The sequence below is a fragment of the Callorhinus ursinus genome, unplaced genomic scaffold, assembly GCF_003265705.2.
Source record: "Callorhinus ursinus isolate GAN/ISIS: 27379988/994484 unplaced genomic scaffold, GSC_fseal_2.0 scaffold62, whole genome shotgun sequence".
NCBI lineage: Eukaryota > Metazoa > Chordata > Mammalia > Carnivora > Otariidae > Callorhinus > Callorhinus ursinus.
In genome coordinates this window covers 1,143,283-1,159,380 of record NW_027397124.1, presented here as the reverse complement: position 1 = coordinate 1,159,380, position 16,098 = coordinate 1,143,283, and the positions used below count along the sequence as shown (strand labels likewise).

General features: G+C 34.1%; 1 pseudogene; it reads right to left on the bottom strand.

The window, feature by feature from the left end:
• Positions 1-8,527: 8,527 nt before the first annotated feature.
• On the bottom strand, positions 8,528-8,877 carry LOC112834344 (NADH dehydrogenase [ubiquinone] 1 alpha subcomplex subunit 5 pseudogene; annotated as a pseudogene).
• Positions 8,878-16,098: the final 7,221 nt, after the last annotated feature.

Below are 16,098 nucleotides of genomic sequence, written 5' to 3'. Positions count from 1 at the left end.
TTTTCATCAGGAAGGATGCAGACCAAGGTAAGGAATGCAGAAGTGCTGGTTGCCATGCACATGGCTGTAGGTAATTTTGTTTTGCATTTGATGTTCAGACCCACAGACCACACTGATGATAAGGCTTACCGAGTCAAGTGTAGCATCATCTAGTAGTGTTGGCTCAGATCTCTACGTATAAGACTAGAGAGCACCTCTTAGTCTTCTAGAACTTTGGTTGAGTCTGAATATCAATTAATTAAAATAGAGGAATATAATCCACAGTGATTACATAGGAATTAGAGGAAAATTACAGAACTATTATATTACTCGGTAAAATCTGGGAGTTTTTTTTTTTTAATAGAAATGGTCTTTTTAGAGTTTATTATCAGGTTGGAAAAATAATTTGATTTATAAATATATTCTTATTTACTAGAAGAGGCTTAAAAAATATACATGATCTTTCTATGGTATAAACCTAGGGTTGGCAAACTATATTCTGCATGCTTAATATGGCCAACCAACTGTTTTTGTAAATAAAGTTTTATTGGAACACAACCCCACTCATTTATTAACATAACATCTATGGTAGCTTTTGTGCTGCAATGACAGAGTAGGTGTGGCAAAGTCCATATAGCCCACAAAACCTAAAATATTTGCCATCTGGCCCTTTACAGAAGTTTCCTGACACCTGAGTGTTAGCGATTTGATGGAAATAGATTAGGCATATTAGCTTCTCATAAAATATAAAATTCAGTGTTATTAATTAGTTGAATCCAGATGTCTTTAAAATCTTAAACCGTAGAAGTAAGAATTAAGACTTTCTGAAAATAAAAAATCTAAGGTTGTGCATTTTTTTTCAGAATTTGATCTTTTATGGACTTTCCCCCTCTGTTTATGCTAAAATCCTCTTTGCTTATTTTTATGACAGAATATCTTGTTGATAGTTTAAAGCCTTTGATGATGGGGATGATTTCAGTAGCATTCCAGTTTTTATTTGGTTGCCAAATAGGCACAAAACTAGACTTAGTTGATCAGAAGTAGATTCTGCAGCTTTTAACTATGGAATTCCCTGATAGTATGAAATATCTTGAGGTGTTCTGTGGCTAGAGATATACTTTTGAATGGCAAACTTGGTCATATACTATCACTAGATTTAAGAAGTTACTGCTAAACTAAGTCCATAAAATATTTGGTGAGCACCAGTCAAAGCCTTTCCTACCCTGTCAGGTTCCCAGGTCAATAGAGTGTGGTGGCATCTGGCTGGTCCTGCTTTATTCCTATTACCCTGGCATAGCATCATGTGTCTAGAGCAGTCCTCTCAAACCTGAATGCCTGAATTCCAGTGACCTCCTGGGTAGGCCTTGATCATATTTCTTAATCTCCTGTGCCTCACTTTCCTTGTCTGTGTACACCTCATAGGGTGACTTGAATGTAAAGAACTTAGAACAGTGTCTAAGTGTGAAATGTTACCATCATTATCCTCTAACTGGAATGTCAAAAGCAGGTAAGGATCTTTGCAAAGTAGTAAAATAATTATTTAAAAATTTTTTTCGCATTCTATAAGGATTATAATGGATTCATCAGAATATTCTTAGAGAAATTACCTGAATACAATACCTCTTCTTCTGGTGGCAGAACATTTCTCTCTTGCTAGCTCTCTCTCTCTCTCATTTTTCAGTGTTTAGGAAATTTAAAAATGTCACATATGTAGTTTGGGTCTTATGTACACTGTCTTGGCCTAGGCAACACCTGCCACATTTTCCCCAAGTCCACAAAAGAGATTGATTTTCTGACAGAAACAAGAAGTCTAGCAAGTCAAAACATTGCCTCAATAGCTTGGTTAAGGTTATCTTGTTGTCAGACATGCATGTTTTTACCTGTATCATCTCTCTGAAAATGTGTGGGGTAATACATTTAACCACAGTTTTGGATAACATAAGTAAAAGAGCAGCTCAGCCAAACAGATTAAAAGAACAGCTACTGTAGTATACAGTATAAGCCATTTTTTTAAATGTTTTATCTTACCTAGTATAACACATAACATTTGCATTGTGAAAAAAAAAAAGGCGAGTGTTAAAAGGGCCAATGTGTGGCACTTAGAGAGAAAGAAAAATGTCGAACATAATAAGTTCTCATGTCAGGGCCTGCACAGAACCACGCCTTTAAGTGTCATTCAGAGGCTAGCCCCTCAATGGGTTTGATTTCCCCAAAGAATAGTTTTGATCTGCTAAATGTAAATTCTGCAAGGAAGCATCAAAACGTTAAGGCTGCAGTATAACTTTAAACTGACCCAAAATTTAAACATACAACGATGAAGTTCCTAGCCAGGAAAATGAATAGTGAACGAGAAACCAGTTCAAGGATCAATTTTGAAGGAAATGCCAAAAAATGTTTTTAAAGATGTACTTCCTGCAGCTTTTCTCTTTCCTTTATATTACAGAGAATTTCTTTTCTCACAGTGGGATTTTAAATTAATTTATAATTATACACACTTGCAGGGGATGAGAGAGAAATGACCTAATTATAGACCAAATGGATACCCTCTGGCTATCCTGCAATTAGAGCTACTGGGGTAATAGATGTGCTTTATCCTGCCTTGAGTGGACTCAGTGGTTAACCTGGCAGTGAGTGTTGAAAGTGGTTCACATAGTCCACAGCGAAATGTCAAAATTTGTGCAAATTATTTGGAAGAAAAAATAAACAGATAAAACTAAACTTGAAAAGTGATTGTGAAACTGAAACTTCTCTGCCCTGAACAGATAGAAGCACAAACTGTGACCATCAAGGGAGAAAAAAGAAGCAAAGGGTTTTAATGCTGTCTCTGTATCTAACTAGATTCTAATTAGTTACAATTATGTTGCCAGGGAATAGCAGCTACAGTGACACTGAAGAAGAAAATGCCCAGTTCTAACACAATTCCCACCAGTTCTTTAGATTTCTCTTTTTTTGCTGAGATTTAGTTAGAAATGGTAGAGGAAGCAAAAGGTCTTAACAGGTATCTAACAGGGTCACTGAAGCAGCAAATTCCTTTTTTGTAATTCTTTGGCCTTCTTACTTTTCTCTCTGTACACTCTACAGCAAAGGGAATAATTGCTTTTATAATGTGTACTCAGTTCTTTCCCCTTCTTCCAGCCAAGAGGGCATTTCTCTGCCTGTTCTTTCTGTACCAACCCCAAACAGGATACTTAACCTGCAATTTGAAAAGAGCCATGTTCTTTGTCTAGTTAACAAAAATATTCTGGCTATGGAGTTCCTAAAACCCATATGAAACACTTAACAAATGATATAAATGACATGTCATTGAGAAGGGGAAAAAGAGCCACTAATGTACTTTTCATAGGTTGGGAGAAAATCAGCAGAACGGAATATTGTCATGAGTGTACAATGGTTACACTGAGTATATCAATGAGGTGAGGAGATTGTGACCCAGTTTAAGTGTACTGATGTGGATTGTGATGGTGTGTGACTGCTGACTGGAGACGTAATTCTTGCACTTCAAGTGATTAATTATTTGGTACACTTTTCTGTGTTCTTCTATGTAAAATGGGATTTTTATCCCACAACTAAAGTTGTGGGATAGTAAATACTTAAGGGATAAATATTTTATAGCATCATTGATACATTTAGTGGTTTTGTTAAACAAAACTATGTAACATTCTTTTAATGAAATTACACATATTTTAGCGAGAGCCATTGGTTAAAAAATAGTTTGTCTAGATTTTCTAGCTATAATTCATGCAGTACTGTTTCTTTTTGAATAACAAAAAATTTCAAATATTTACCCAAATCTTGTAAAGTAAATTCATGAGATATTCTATTCTCAGATCCCTATATAAGGTATGTAGTCTAAAAAGAAGAACCATTCAAACAAATCAGAAACATAGTTACTTACTACAGGGAATGGAAAAGGCATTGAGATTTAAGTGACAGTTTTAACTGTATCAAAATGGAATGACCTGAAAATATGTAAAGTAATAGGAGATGAGGAACATTTAAAAAACTAAGTAACTCAACAGAAGCAATGAAGAACAAGTTGGATATCTCACCAAACCAAATAGGTAAACCAAACAGGTAGATCTGATAGCTATACCTCTATGCAACATTCACAATTATTTATTGTGTGCCAGGTGTGTGGTGGAAAAGACAGCATGGAGTTTAGAGTCTACAGGGTGAGCTGGACCCAGACTTTTAGGAAAAAAGATAGTGATGGAAATTTTAAGAGAATAAACACAAATTTTGCTTCCATTTTCATGTTGCTAAATATAAGTGCAAATATGCTGAAAGATGAAATAACCAGTGGAATAAAAATAGAAAATAGAACTTCCAAATCAGAGACCTCTGGAGTCAGACTATCCAATTCCATTTCCCAACTCCACCACTTGAAATACTCATCTTGAGTCGTCTGTGAGTATTTTTTCATCACTTTTTGCCTATTCAAAATGGGTATATTAATGGTACCAATTTAATGTTGCTTTAAATCTGTTAATAAATGTTGAAATTTGGAGACTGTACCTATTTTATGGAAACCCTTTAATAAATGTTGGCTATCACTGTTCACAGTTATCATAAGGGGAAGAACAAATTGGGCAATGGTGTTTGGCACATGGGTGCTTAATAAATATTTTGCATGATCTAATGAATTAATATGGAAAAATACAAAAAAGTAAACAAAACATTTTAATAAAGAAAAACATGAGAAGACAAATAAAAAGCACAATTATTAAAATAAATGTAAGTAAAAATTACCCTATTGAAAAATTAAGGCTTTATATTAATAGAAAGAAAGTTCATATATATTCTATCTCTAAGACATCACTCTTCAAACAAAAGTGAAAGAACAATGTTGAAATGTAGGATAGATCATGATATACAGTGCAAATGAAAACCACCAGAAAGCAGGTGACAATATCAACATCAAACAAAGAAGAATTCAAAGTAGACACATATTAAATATGAGAAAAAATGTTATTTTGAGATAGAAAATATGATTTAGAATGAAGATGAGCAGAAATGTACCACTATGGGGGTGCCTGGGTGGCTCAGTCATTAAGCATCTGCCTTTGGCTCAGGTCATGATCCCAGGGTCCTGGGATCGAGCCCCGCATCCGGCTCCCTGCTCCATGGGAAGCCTGCTTCTCTCTCTCCCACTCCCCCTGCTTGTGTTCCCTCTCTCGCTGTGTCTCTGTCAAATAAATAAATAAAATCTTTAAAAAAAAAAAAAGAAAAGAAATGTGCCCCAAGAACCTAAAGTATTATACCATATTGAAGGGAATAACATATAAATATAAGGAGAAACTGTAAGATCTCAAAGTAAGAAGGTATAATTTATTTGTCTTATACTTTACGAATTAGGTAGCCAAAAACAATTATTAAGTAGTGATTTTAATGGTTTTAAAAATCAATGTCCCAGTTTCTTCAACAAATGGTGTTGGGAAAATTGGACAGCCACATGCAGAAGAATGAAACTCGACCATTACACCACACACAAAAATAGACTCAAAATGGTTGAAAGACCTAAATGTGAGACAGGAGTCCATCAACATCCTAAAGGAGAACACAGGCAGCAACCTCTTCAACCTCAGCCTCAACAACTTCTTCCTAGAAACATCACCAAAGACAAGGGAAGCAAGGGCAAGGGCAAAAATGAACTATTGGGATTTCATCAAGATAAAACGCTTTTGCACAGCAAAAGAAACAGTCCACAAAACCAAAAGACAACCGACAGAATGGGAGAAGATATTTGCAAATGACATATCAGATAAAGAGCTAGTATCCAAAATCTATAAAGAACTTATCAAACTCAACACCCAAAGAACAAATAATCCAATCAAGAAATGGGCAGAAGACATGAACAGACATTTTTCCCAAGAAGACATCCAAATGGCCAACAGACACATGAAAAAGTGTTCAACATCCCTCGGCATCAGCGAAATCCAAGTCAAAACCTCAATGAGATACCACCTCACACCAGTCAGAATGGCTAAAATTAACAAGTCAGGAAATGACAGATGTTGGTGGGGATGTGGAGAAAGGGGAACCCTCCTAAACTGTTGGTGGGAATGCAAGCTGGTGCAACCACTCTGGAAAACAGTATGGAGGTTCTTCAAAAAGTTGAAAATAGAGCTACCATATGATCCAGCAATTGCACTACTGGGTATTTACCACAAAGATACAAATGTAGGGATCCGAAGGGGTACGTGCACACCAATGTTTATAGCAGCAATGTCCACAATAGCCAAAGTGTGGAAAGAGCCAAGATGTCCATCATCAGATGAATGGATCAAGAAGAGGTGGTATATATATGCAATGGAATATTATGTAGGCATCAAAAGGGATGAAATCTTGCCATTCGCAATGACGTGGATAGAACTGGAGGGTGTTATGTTGAGCAAAATAAGTCAATCAGAGAAAGACATGTATCATATGACCTCACTGACATGAGGAATTCTTAATCTCAGGAAACAAACTGAAGGTTGCTGGAGTGGTGGGGGGGCTGGGAGCGATGGGGTGGCTAGGTGATAGACATTGGGGAGGGTATGTGCTATGGTGAGCGCTGTGAATTGTGCAAGACTATTGAATTATAGACCTGTACCTCTGAAACAAATAATGCAATATATGTTAAGAAAAAAAAAGAAGAAGATAGCAGGAGGGGAAGAATGAAGGGGAGTAAATTGGAGGAGACGAACCATAAGAGACAATGGACTCTGAAAAACATACTGAGGGTTCTAGAGGGGAGGGGGGTGGGGGGATGGGTTAGTCTGGTGATGGGTATTAAAGAGGGCACGTTCTGTGTGGAGCACTGGGTGTTATGCACAAACAATGAATCATGGAACACTACATCAAAAACTAATGATGTAATGTATGGTGATTAACATAACAATAAAAAAATTTAAAGAAAAAAAATAAAATAGCCATCCCCTTCCAAAAAATAAAAATAAAAATCAATGTCCCTTTTTGATAAATATAAAAATCTCACACCATTTTTACATGTTATTTGAAATTTCAGAATAAATTGGATTAGTAAAATAAAATTGATGGTAAATATAATTTTTTGAAACTATAGACACTGTATAATTTGATATATTAAGCAGGAGTTTGTAGCTGGAAGTTGAAAAACCACTGTAATACAGGATCTGAATAATATAGATAATTAAATTAATTTAATAAACATACAATCTATTTCATAAAGAAAACACATTATTTTTAAATATTTAGATGTATTTACAAAAATTGGTAATAAGGAAAACATGAATACATTGCCCAATGCATAGTTTGAAACATACAAAACTACTATTTCCACAAGCCACAAAGCAACCTCACACAGACAAACCTAATCAGAATTGCATTCTGCGCCCATTGCCACAGAGCTGTAAATTCACAACTAAATATTAAAATACATTTTCCTTTGGAAAATAATTTTTTAAACACCCTTTAAATGAATATTTATTGGTTTAATGAGAGAACAAAAACCAACAATTCATGCCATTTAAAAATTCATAGCAATGAAAACAGTATACTATAATCGTTAGTATTTGTTATCAGTCTATTGTCTGCGTGATTCTAAGTCTCCATTTTGTTTATACCAACACATCCCTACCTTTTTTTCTCTTGAATTGAAGTTTTTGGTAACGATTTGCTTGGATAAAGGGTCTCACTATTAAGAGTCAACTCCAGAACCAAGAGAGAACAATTTGTTAACTTAAAAATGATTAAAACAATAAATACAGAAAAATTAATAAATTAAAAGGGACTTTAATAGAATTGATAGCTGAACTTCAGAGCTAGAAAATCTAATAAGAAAGCCAAATGAAAATTCGTGTTCTGACATTAGGAATTAGACTACATAGGCAACATTAATAAAAAGCAAACATAAATTTAAATATTGGGCTAATGTATTTGTGTGTGTGTGTGTGGTATGTATGAAATATAAATCACTAAAAGTGAGGCAATAAGAGTTAAAAAGAAAACCCCCAAACAAAACAAATGATAACAAAGTAAAGCACTCCTCAGTAGAATAAAAAATATAAAGAATGAGACAAGTCACAAAAGAATTTATTCCCAAACCTTTGGTTTTAAAAATGAGCTCTGTCAAGCATTCAAGGAACAGATAAATTCTATGATATTAGGATAATATTGAAAGCTTTTCAATTTCCTGAGGCTTGATACTTCTAAACATCACTAAGAGAGCATAGAAAAGAACACTATATATTCCTGTATGGATACAGATGAATATAGGTAAAACATTTCTAAAAAAATCATTAGCATGTTCAACTCACACATATATTGCTTAAGTTCTTTTACATGTATCAAATATTACCTTAATTAAAAATAACAGGAGAAAAAAGAAAAGAAGATTATACATAATAGATTTTACTTAGTCCAAGAATGTGAGGCTTGTTAAACACTGGCAGATATAGTAATGTGATTCCTCATATTAGTGAGAAAAATACATGGCTGTGTAACTAATTAAAAACTAAACAGTTATAATTCAGCAACCATTTAAATACATTAGTTTCCCATCAACACACTAGACATTTAATGATAATTATATTGGCCATTTCCATTGGTTGGCAGGAGGCTCTTCCACTAAAGGCTTCCATGGTTTCCACTGTATCATTTTTCTTGCCAGACCTAGTTCATTTCAGCCTGAAGAAGCACCTCTTCTAGGTAGCCACCCTGAACTTGGTCTTCTAATTTCTTATTATCTGGTTCTGGTTTAACTATACTTAGCTTCTCATTTCTAATCTGTTCTGTATACTTTCTATATACTGCATTTTTAGGAATTTGCTCAAGAATATCAAGAATCTTTGTGTACAATATTCTTAGCCTCTCGTGTGGACTTTCACATATAACCAATCCCACAAGGCCAGTGGTCTTCTTCAGCAAATCCACCATGACAGCCGTTCAGCATCCATTGTTATGAAATTTTTTAAAAGACCAAATCCATGGTAACTAGATATAGTTATGTAATAAGATGTTTTATCTGAACCAAGAGCAATATGCTGAATGGAGGGTACACTCCAGGATGTTCTGTTAATAACAAGAACAAAATACCAATGCCTGCTTTCACCTCTATAATGAACAGTGTTCTGAAAGTCCTAACAAATATAAAAAGAGAATAAAAAGAAATAAGAACCCATTCACTTTGGAATGAACCTGCCATTAGTTACTATTTTTTTTTAGTATTATAGAAAACATAAGATAATCAATTGCAAAATCCTTTGAACTAATAAAAATTTAAATAGGTGGCCACTTATTTAGTAAATATACCAAAACATAATAGCTTTCCTGTGTACCAGTAAGAAAATACAATAGAAAAATAAACATTATATTCGCAATAGCAAATAATCTTTAAATTATTTAAGAATAAACTTAATAAAAGACATATAAGACATATGTAATTACGAAACTACACTGAATGTCATAGAATAAGAGCTGAATAAAAGAAGTGACATGCTATTTTCCTGTATGGTATGAATAAATAATTTAAATGTTAAATCTTTAAAAATTAATCTATAGATGTAATTCTAATACAAAAGTCCTGGTATAGTTTAATTTTTGATAAAATCTTACTTAATCTTGAAGAATAAATATGAAAGATTACGGTTAGGAAATTTTTGAAAAAACATAATAATTTGTCCTGTCACATATTAAAACATATTATAAGGGTATAACAAATAGCATTTTTCTAGAAGTAGATTAGACTGCGAGCACCTGGGTGTTTGAGTCAGTTGAATGTTTGACTCTTGGTTTGAGCTCAGGTCATGATTTCCTGGGTCATGAGATCAAGCCCCACATTGGGTTCTGAACTTAACGAGGAGTTTGCTTGAAGACTCTCCCCCTCTGTCCCAACCCTCCTCATGTGTATGCCCTCTCTCTCTTTCTCTCTCTCTCTAAAATAAATAAATAAATCTTAAAAAATTATATTAAACTAAAACCAGACCATAATCTTAAAATAAATTAAGACAAGTATAGATAAAAATATAGTATATCAAGCCATAAGTATTATGGTATTAAAATACTATATTTTAAGCCATAACATTATAGCCCATCAAACCATTAAGTAAAAAGTGAACTATTTATTTAATGGTATTACAAAACAAGCTAACCATATTTTATGGGCAATATTTCATTGTTATGGCATACTTCAACTGTAACTAAATTAAAAACTGCCAAAAAATCCATAAAATACTTGATGCAAATTGGTGAATATATGAACAATTATCCTGTGGGGTCATGGCCAACTGTAAAACCAAAGGGAAATGTTCATAAATTGGCAAAAAACATAACAACAAAAGCCTTAAATAAAAACAGGAGATAAAAAAAAATTTCAGAATGGCAGAAAACCCCTATAAATGGTACTAGAAAACAAACCACAAATCTGAAAAAAAATTCTGGTGTCTATACGCAAATGACCAATTCAGATATGTAAACATTTCTTTCAAGTTGATAAGTAAAAAAAGAACATCTTAATGGAATATTGAGCAAAAGACATAGCATGGAATTAAAATTAATAAATTAAAATGGACAATAAATGAATAAAAAGATGTTTGGATTCAATAGCAAGCAAAGAAATGCAAATAAAACAAAACCAAAATAGTATTTTCCACCTATCATATTTTCAAAGACTAAAATAAATACTAATAGTATAATCAGGGTGTTGGAAAGTAGCCAAACTTCTTTTGTAAGTTAATAAAAACTTTCCAAAGAGCTATTTTTAAAAAGTATCATGCACCCTTTAATCCAGCAATTTCATTTTTAGTCATTTCTTCTAAGAAATAATTCCCTCAAAATTCCAAATGATAGTAGGTTTATTATAGAGTAATTTATATATGTATTAAGTAATCATAAATAATCTAAGTGTTGAATAATAGCAACTTAGTAAATAAATTACCTTAAAGTTATACAATGATCTATTACATAGTCATACTAATTTAATATGATAAAAATATATCAATGGAGAGAGAGGAACAAGCACATTATAAATTAGGGTGCCTAATGTGGTCTCATTTTTATATGAAAATAGAAATCTTCCTCTCTCTGTAGGTATATATATATATATATATATATATATATATATATGTACGTATGTTATAGGCTGAACTGTGTCCCCTCAAAATTCATATTTTGAAGCTCTAACCCGCAGAACCTCAGAATGTGAATATATTTGGGGATAGAAGCTTAAAAGAGATTATTACATTAAAATGAGGCTATTAGGGTTATCCAATCTGACTGATATTCTTGTAAGAGGAGGGAATTTGAACAGACAAAGCAACACAAGGATGCAGACATACAGCGAAGAGGACACGTGAGGACACAATGAGAAGGCAGGCATTTGCAAGCCAAAGGAGGGACCTCAGAAAAACACAGACCGGCCTACACCTTACTCTTGGACTTCTAGTCTCTAGAACTTAGAGAAAATAAATTTCCATTGTTTAAGTCACCCAGTTATGATATTTTGTTAGGGTAGCCCTAGCAAGCTAATGCTCTATGTTTGTGTGTGTGTGTGCGTCTGTGTGTGTGTTGTATATAAATATTATATATAAATTACAAGTATATTACATATACTATATATGTTTATGTAGAGACATATATAATGTTTTCATATATATACACATATATATGTATGTGTGTATATATATATATATATCATTTGATAGGCTGGAATAATATATCCCACAATGTCGATAGTGGTTATTTCTAGACATTAAATATGGTTTTGGGGCATATTTTTTCTAGATATTTATATTTAGTATTTGTTTTTATAAGAACAAAAGTAAAGCCACTTTAATTCACAAAAAAGCGCTCAGTACTCAACTGATTGTTTTTCTTTTATATTTAGTAGAGTGCCTTATGTACAAAACGGCACAATAAAAATTGTTTTGATTAAAACAATTAAAGACTAAATTGTATGAATTGACAGGCTTTTGTTCAATGACTCTCAAAAGCACAATAAACCTTCATGGAGATACAGTATCTCAGATTCTATTCATATTCAGGTCTGTGTTTTCATGGTGTTCTGTCTCCTACCCTACCCAGGAGGCAAATGCATAGGACTCATATTTGATTATTAAGTATGTTTACTTCTATTTTTCTTTGAGAAGTTTCGATTCCTTACTAGTTATAGTCTATTTTTAGGTTTGATTGGTATCATTTAAAATTTTTTTTCTGACATTTGATTTGTCTTATTTTTTCTGACATTTAATTTGTGTGTGTGTGCTTTTTGTTTTGGTTTGGTTTTTTGTTTTCCCTGACATTGCATTTTGGTTAGGCTCTGTATGGATTTGGTGTAATGGCTCCCTGACATTCAGGTTTCTCTTCGTGTAGCTCACCATCTCCCTGTTTCCAGCTCTGAAACTACCATGGCATATTGACAAGTGAGAATGGATAGAGCCTCAGTGTCTGACATAGATAAAGCTATCAAAAAACACCCTGCAGGGGCAAGCCCCAGGTCCAAATAGGTCTTGTTAGATCTGTATAGACACTTTAGAGTTCTTCTTTCTGAACATACATTTAATCATTGTACAGATGCAAGCCATTTTCCTTTTGCCCCTAAACTCTGGATCCTGAGATCATAAATCTGTACCTCCTGCAGGCATGTATCTTTTATTAATGGAAACATCAAAATTCCAGTGTAGCTTTGGCAACTCAGTTTGCAGAGAATTATTAAGCTATTTTGAGTGCTCCAGAAAAGTAAGATGCATATCTGGTATTAAAAAATGTCATGCAGAGATGGAAATCTAATCAATCATATTTTGGATGAAGGAATAAATGGTCTTTGTGTTTTATGTTATTAGTGAAACTAGTTAATAAAAGTAAATCAGGTTTATGTGTGACAGAGACATTATCAATTAATAGCTCCTGGGTTTTCAGTACCTTGTATATAAAATAAAATAAAATAAATCCTTGTCTTTAGACCTAGAATCTTAAGTGTCACCAGACAGAAATGTATTTCCTCCCTTTGTGGCTCAATCATTTAAACTTTCTCAAAGATACATTAGATAAGTTAATGAAAGCAAGGTTGGTCATGGAAAAGGGGGAAATCATGTTTCTGTGACAGTGGAAAACAGAAAGCATACAACTAATGTCATTCATCTATTAATAACCATCACTGAAATTTGTGGATTCAAGGTGGCTACAACTGGAAAATTGAAATAGAAAGACCTCATGTTGGGAATGTGTGTTGCTTCTCATAGCCAAGCTTCTCAGGGGGTTGAGCTCAGTACTTCATCAAAGAAGGGAAGCTTTGCATGTAATGTATGTGATTGCAGGTATCGGTGTTCTGAAATTAGTATTTCCCAAAATACAATCTTAATTTAATTTTCCACAGCCTCTCTGGGGGATGGTTTTGCTGAGGTTACCATTTAGGTAGTTTCATGGTGCAACGTTTATGGGTTTGTGTTCAATGGCTTTGCTTATGCGGATCCTGCTGCACTGAACAGGGCACTGAACTTGCCCCGGTGTTGGCCAAACTAAGAAAAAAAATTCTGTTTTGTAAGGAAGTAAAATAATAGAGATTAAAAACTAAACTACTTTTATAGAGAACCTGAGAAATATGAAATGGAAGGTTTCAATGTGAAGTATAAAGGGGTTTTCTAAATGGAAACAATATTGATGAAAAGAATTCTGTTAGAAATATCCTAGGAAAGATATAGCTAAGAAATTTAAACTAGATCCTTTTATTAAATCTAGTTAATATTGAGGATTTAAAGGCAAAACTCTTGTACTAGTTATGACTAAAAGCTTATTATGTGCCTAAGACTAATTACCTGACATCGCACAGTTAATTAAGTGATGAAACCAGGTTTAAACTCGTTTAGCCTGAATCCAGAGCCTTGTTAACTACCACGTTGTATGATTCTCTTTTATTATGAAGTGGTGGGAGATAGAAAGCTACTCAAGGCAGTGAATCATGAAAATATCCTCTGGTGTACTTAGAATCTCCTGTAGACCTCAGAGTGTCTTATAAAATTAAATTTTGGTCAAATATATAAATAGATATGTAATTATCACAGTTTAGTGTGATAACTAATTGTTGAACAATTAGTCAAGAGGAACACATTTTTACAATTTTAAAAAGGTAACCATAATCCATCCCCCTTTCTTTCTTCCTTCTTTCCTTTCCCTATATTTGATATTTGTTCACTTGCTATACAAAATTGAATTGTCCATTTCATCCAATGTCTCTAATTTTCTTTTTAAAAATTATTAGACTTTATTTTTTTAAGATAGTATTAGGTTTACAAAAAAATTGAGCAAAAAGTACAGTGAGTTTCCCCATCACCTCTCCCCTTTGTCCCAGTTCCCCCATATTTAACATCTTGCACTGGTGTTGGTATATTTGTTATTATCTCTGAGCCAATACTGATACATTATTATTAACGAAAGTACATTATCTCCCTTCCCCTTGATTGTGGACTGGATGTAGTGATTCGCTTCTAAAGAGTAGAGTGTGGTAGAATTAATTGTATGTGACTTCCAAGATTGGGTTATAAAAGGCATTATAGCTTCCTCCATGCTCATTCTCTTGCTCTGGGGGAAGCCAACTGCCCATGTAACAAGGACAACATGTCAAGAAGTCCTATGGAGAGATTCACGTGGCAAGGAACTGAGACCTCCTGCCAATAGCCATGTGAATGAGCTATCTTGGAAGTAGACCCTCCAGCCCTGATTAGCCCTCTGATGACTGCAGCTCTGGCAAACATTTTGAAAGCAACCTTATGAGAAATGCCAAGCCAGGCCACTTAGCTAAGCTGCTCCCAAATTCATAACTCACAGAAGCTATATAACATAATAAATGTCCATTGTTATGTAAGCTTTGGGTTGCAGCATAATTTGTCTCACTGTAATAGATAACTGATACCCAAGGAGATATGATTTGTCAAAAAGTTTCTCCCAACTCTTGAAGTATCATAGGAAAGGGGGAAAATTGGAAGAAAACAAGAAAGTAAGATCTACAGCATATTGAAACATGGAAAGAAATGGAGCAATGGAAGTAGAAACCTTGGGCTCAAATTGAAATCATGTCAAAAGATTTTAAGAAATAGTAACACTGATATTCTAGGAAAAATACTGTCATTTTAGGATATGATATTTTAAAAATTTAAGAGTCATTTTCCTTGCAAACACTTCTGGTGTTTAGATTACCTAGTGAATCCATTAATCCATCAAATTTCCCAAGCCAGAAATCTGGAGTCTAGTAGATTGTGTTCTTTAACTTGCACTCTTTTGCTAACTGGAAACCAAGTGCTGTTGTTTTCAGAACTTCATTAATTTAAAAAATCTGCCTCCTCTTTCCTTAATTCTGTCACTGCTTATTTCCAGCACCCATTGCTTACAGCTTACAATTCTTCAGTCCCTTCCTGACTACCTCAATGTATTCTTCATAGTTCTATCAAAGTAATCTTTCTAGCATGCAAATATAATCTTATCACTCATCTATCCTGATGAAGTTCAAACTCATTAACTCCACATAGAGACTCCATGATCTGGCTTCAGACTACCTCTTAAATTTCTTTTCCTGAACTCACATTCTTCTCTCTCCTTTTTAAAGATTTATTTATTTCAGAGAGAGAGAGAGAGAGAGTGAGTGCGTGCCTGAGTGGGAGGGGCAGAGGGAGAGAGAGAAAAAAAATCTAAGGCAGACTTTGAACTAAACATGGAGCTGGATGCAGGGCTCAATCTCACCACCATGAGATCACATTATGAGCCAAAACCAAGAGTCAGACATTTAACCGACTGTGACACCCAGGTTCCCCTCACATTCTCTCTTAATACAATGTTGTTTCATACCTCTTTACTTCCCTATAGGTGCAAACCTGAGCTCTGGTACTTACTTGTGTGGATGTGTGGACTTATTCCTTCTTTATTTAAGTCTCAGAAACCTCATCTATAAAGGAAGAGCAATCATAGGATATGATCAATAGAGTTGCTTTGATGATTGTAATATAATACATGTAAAGTACTTGGGTGGGTGTCTGATGCATAATAAATCCTATTACCTCCATAAGCTCTTCCCTCTGCCTCCATTCTTCCTTCCTTCCTTCCTTCCTTCCTTCCTTCCTTCCTTCCTTCCTTCCTTCCTTCCTTCTTCCTTCCTTCCTTCCTTCCTTTCTT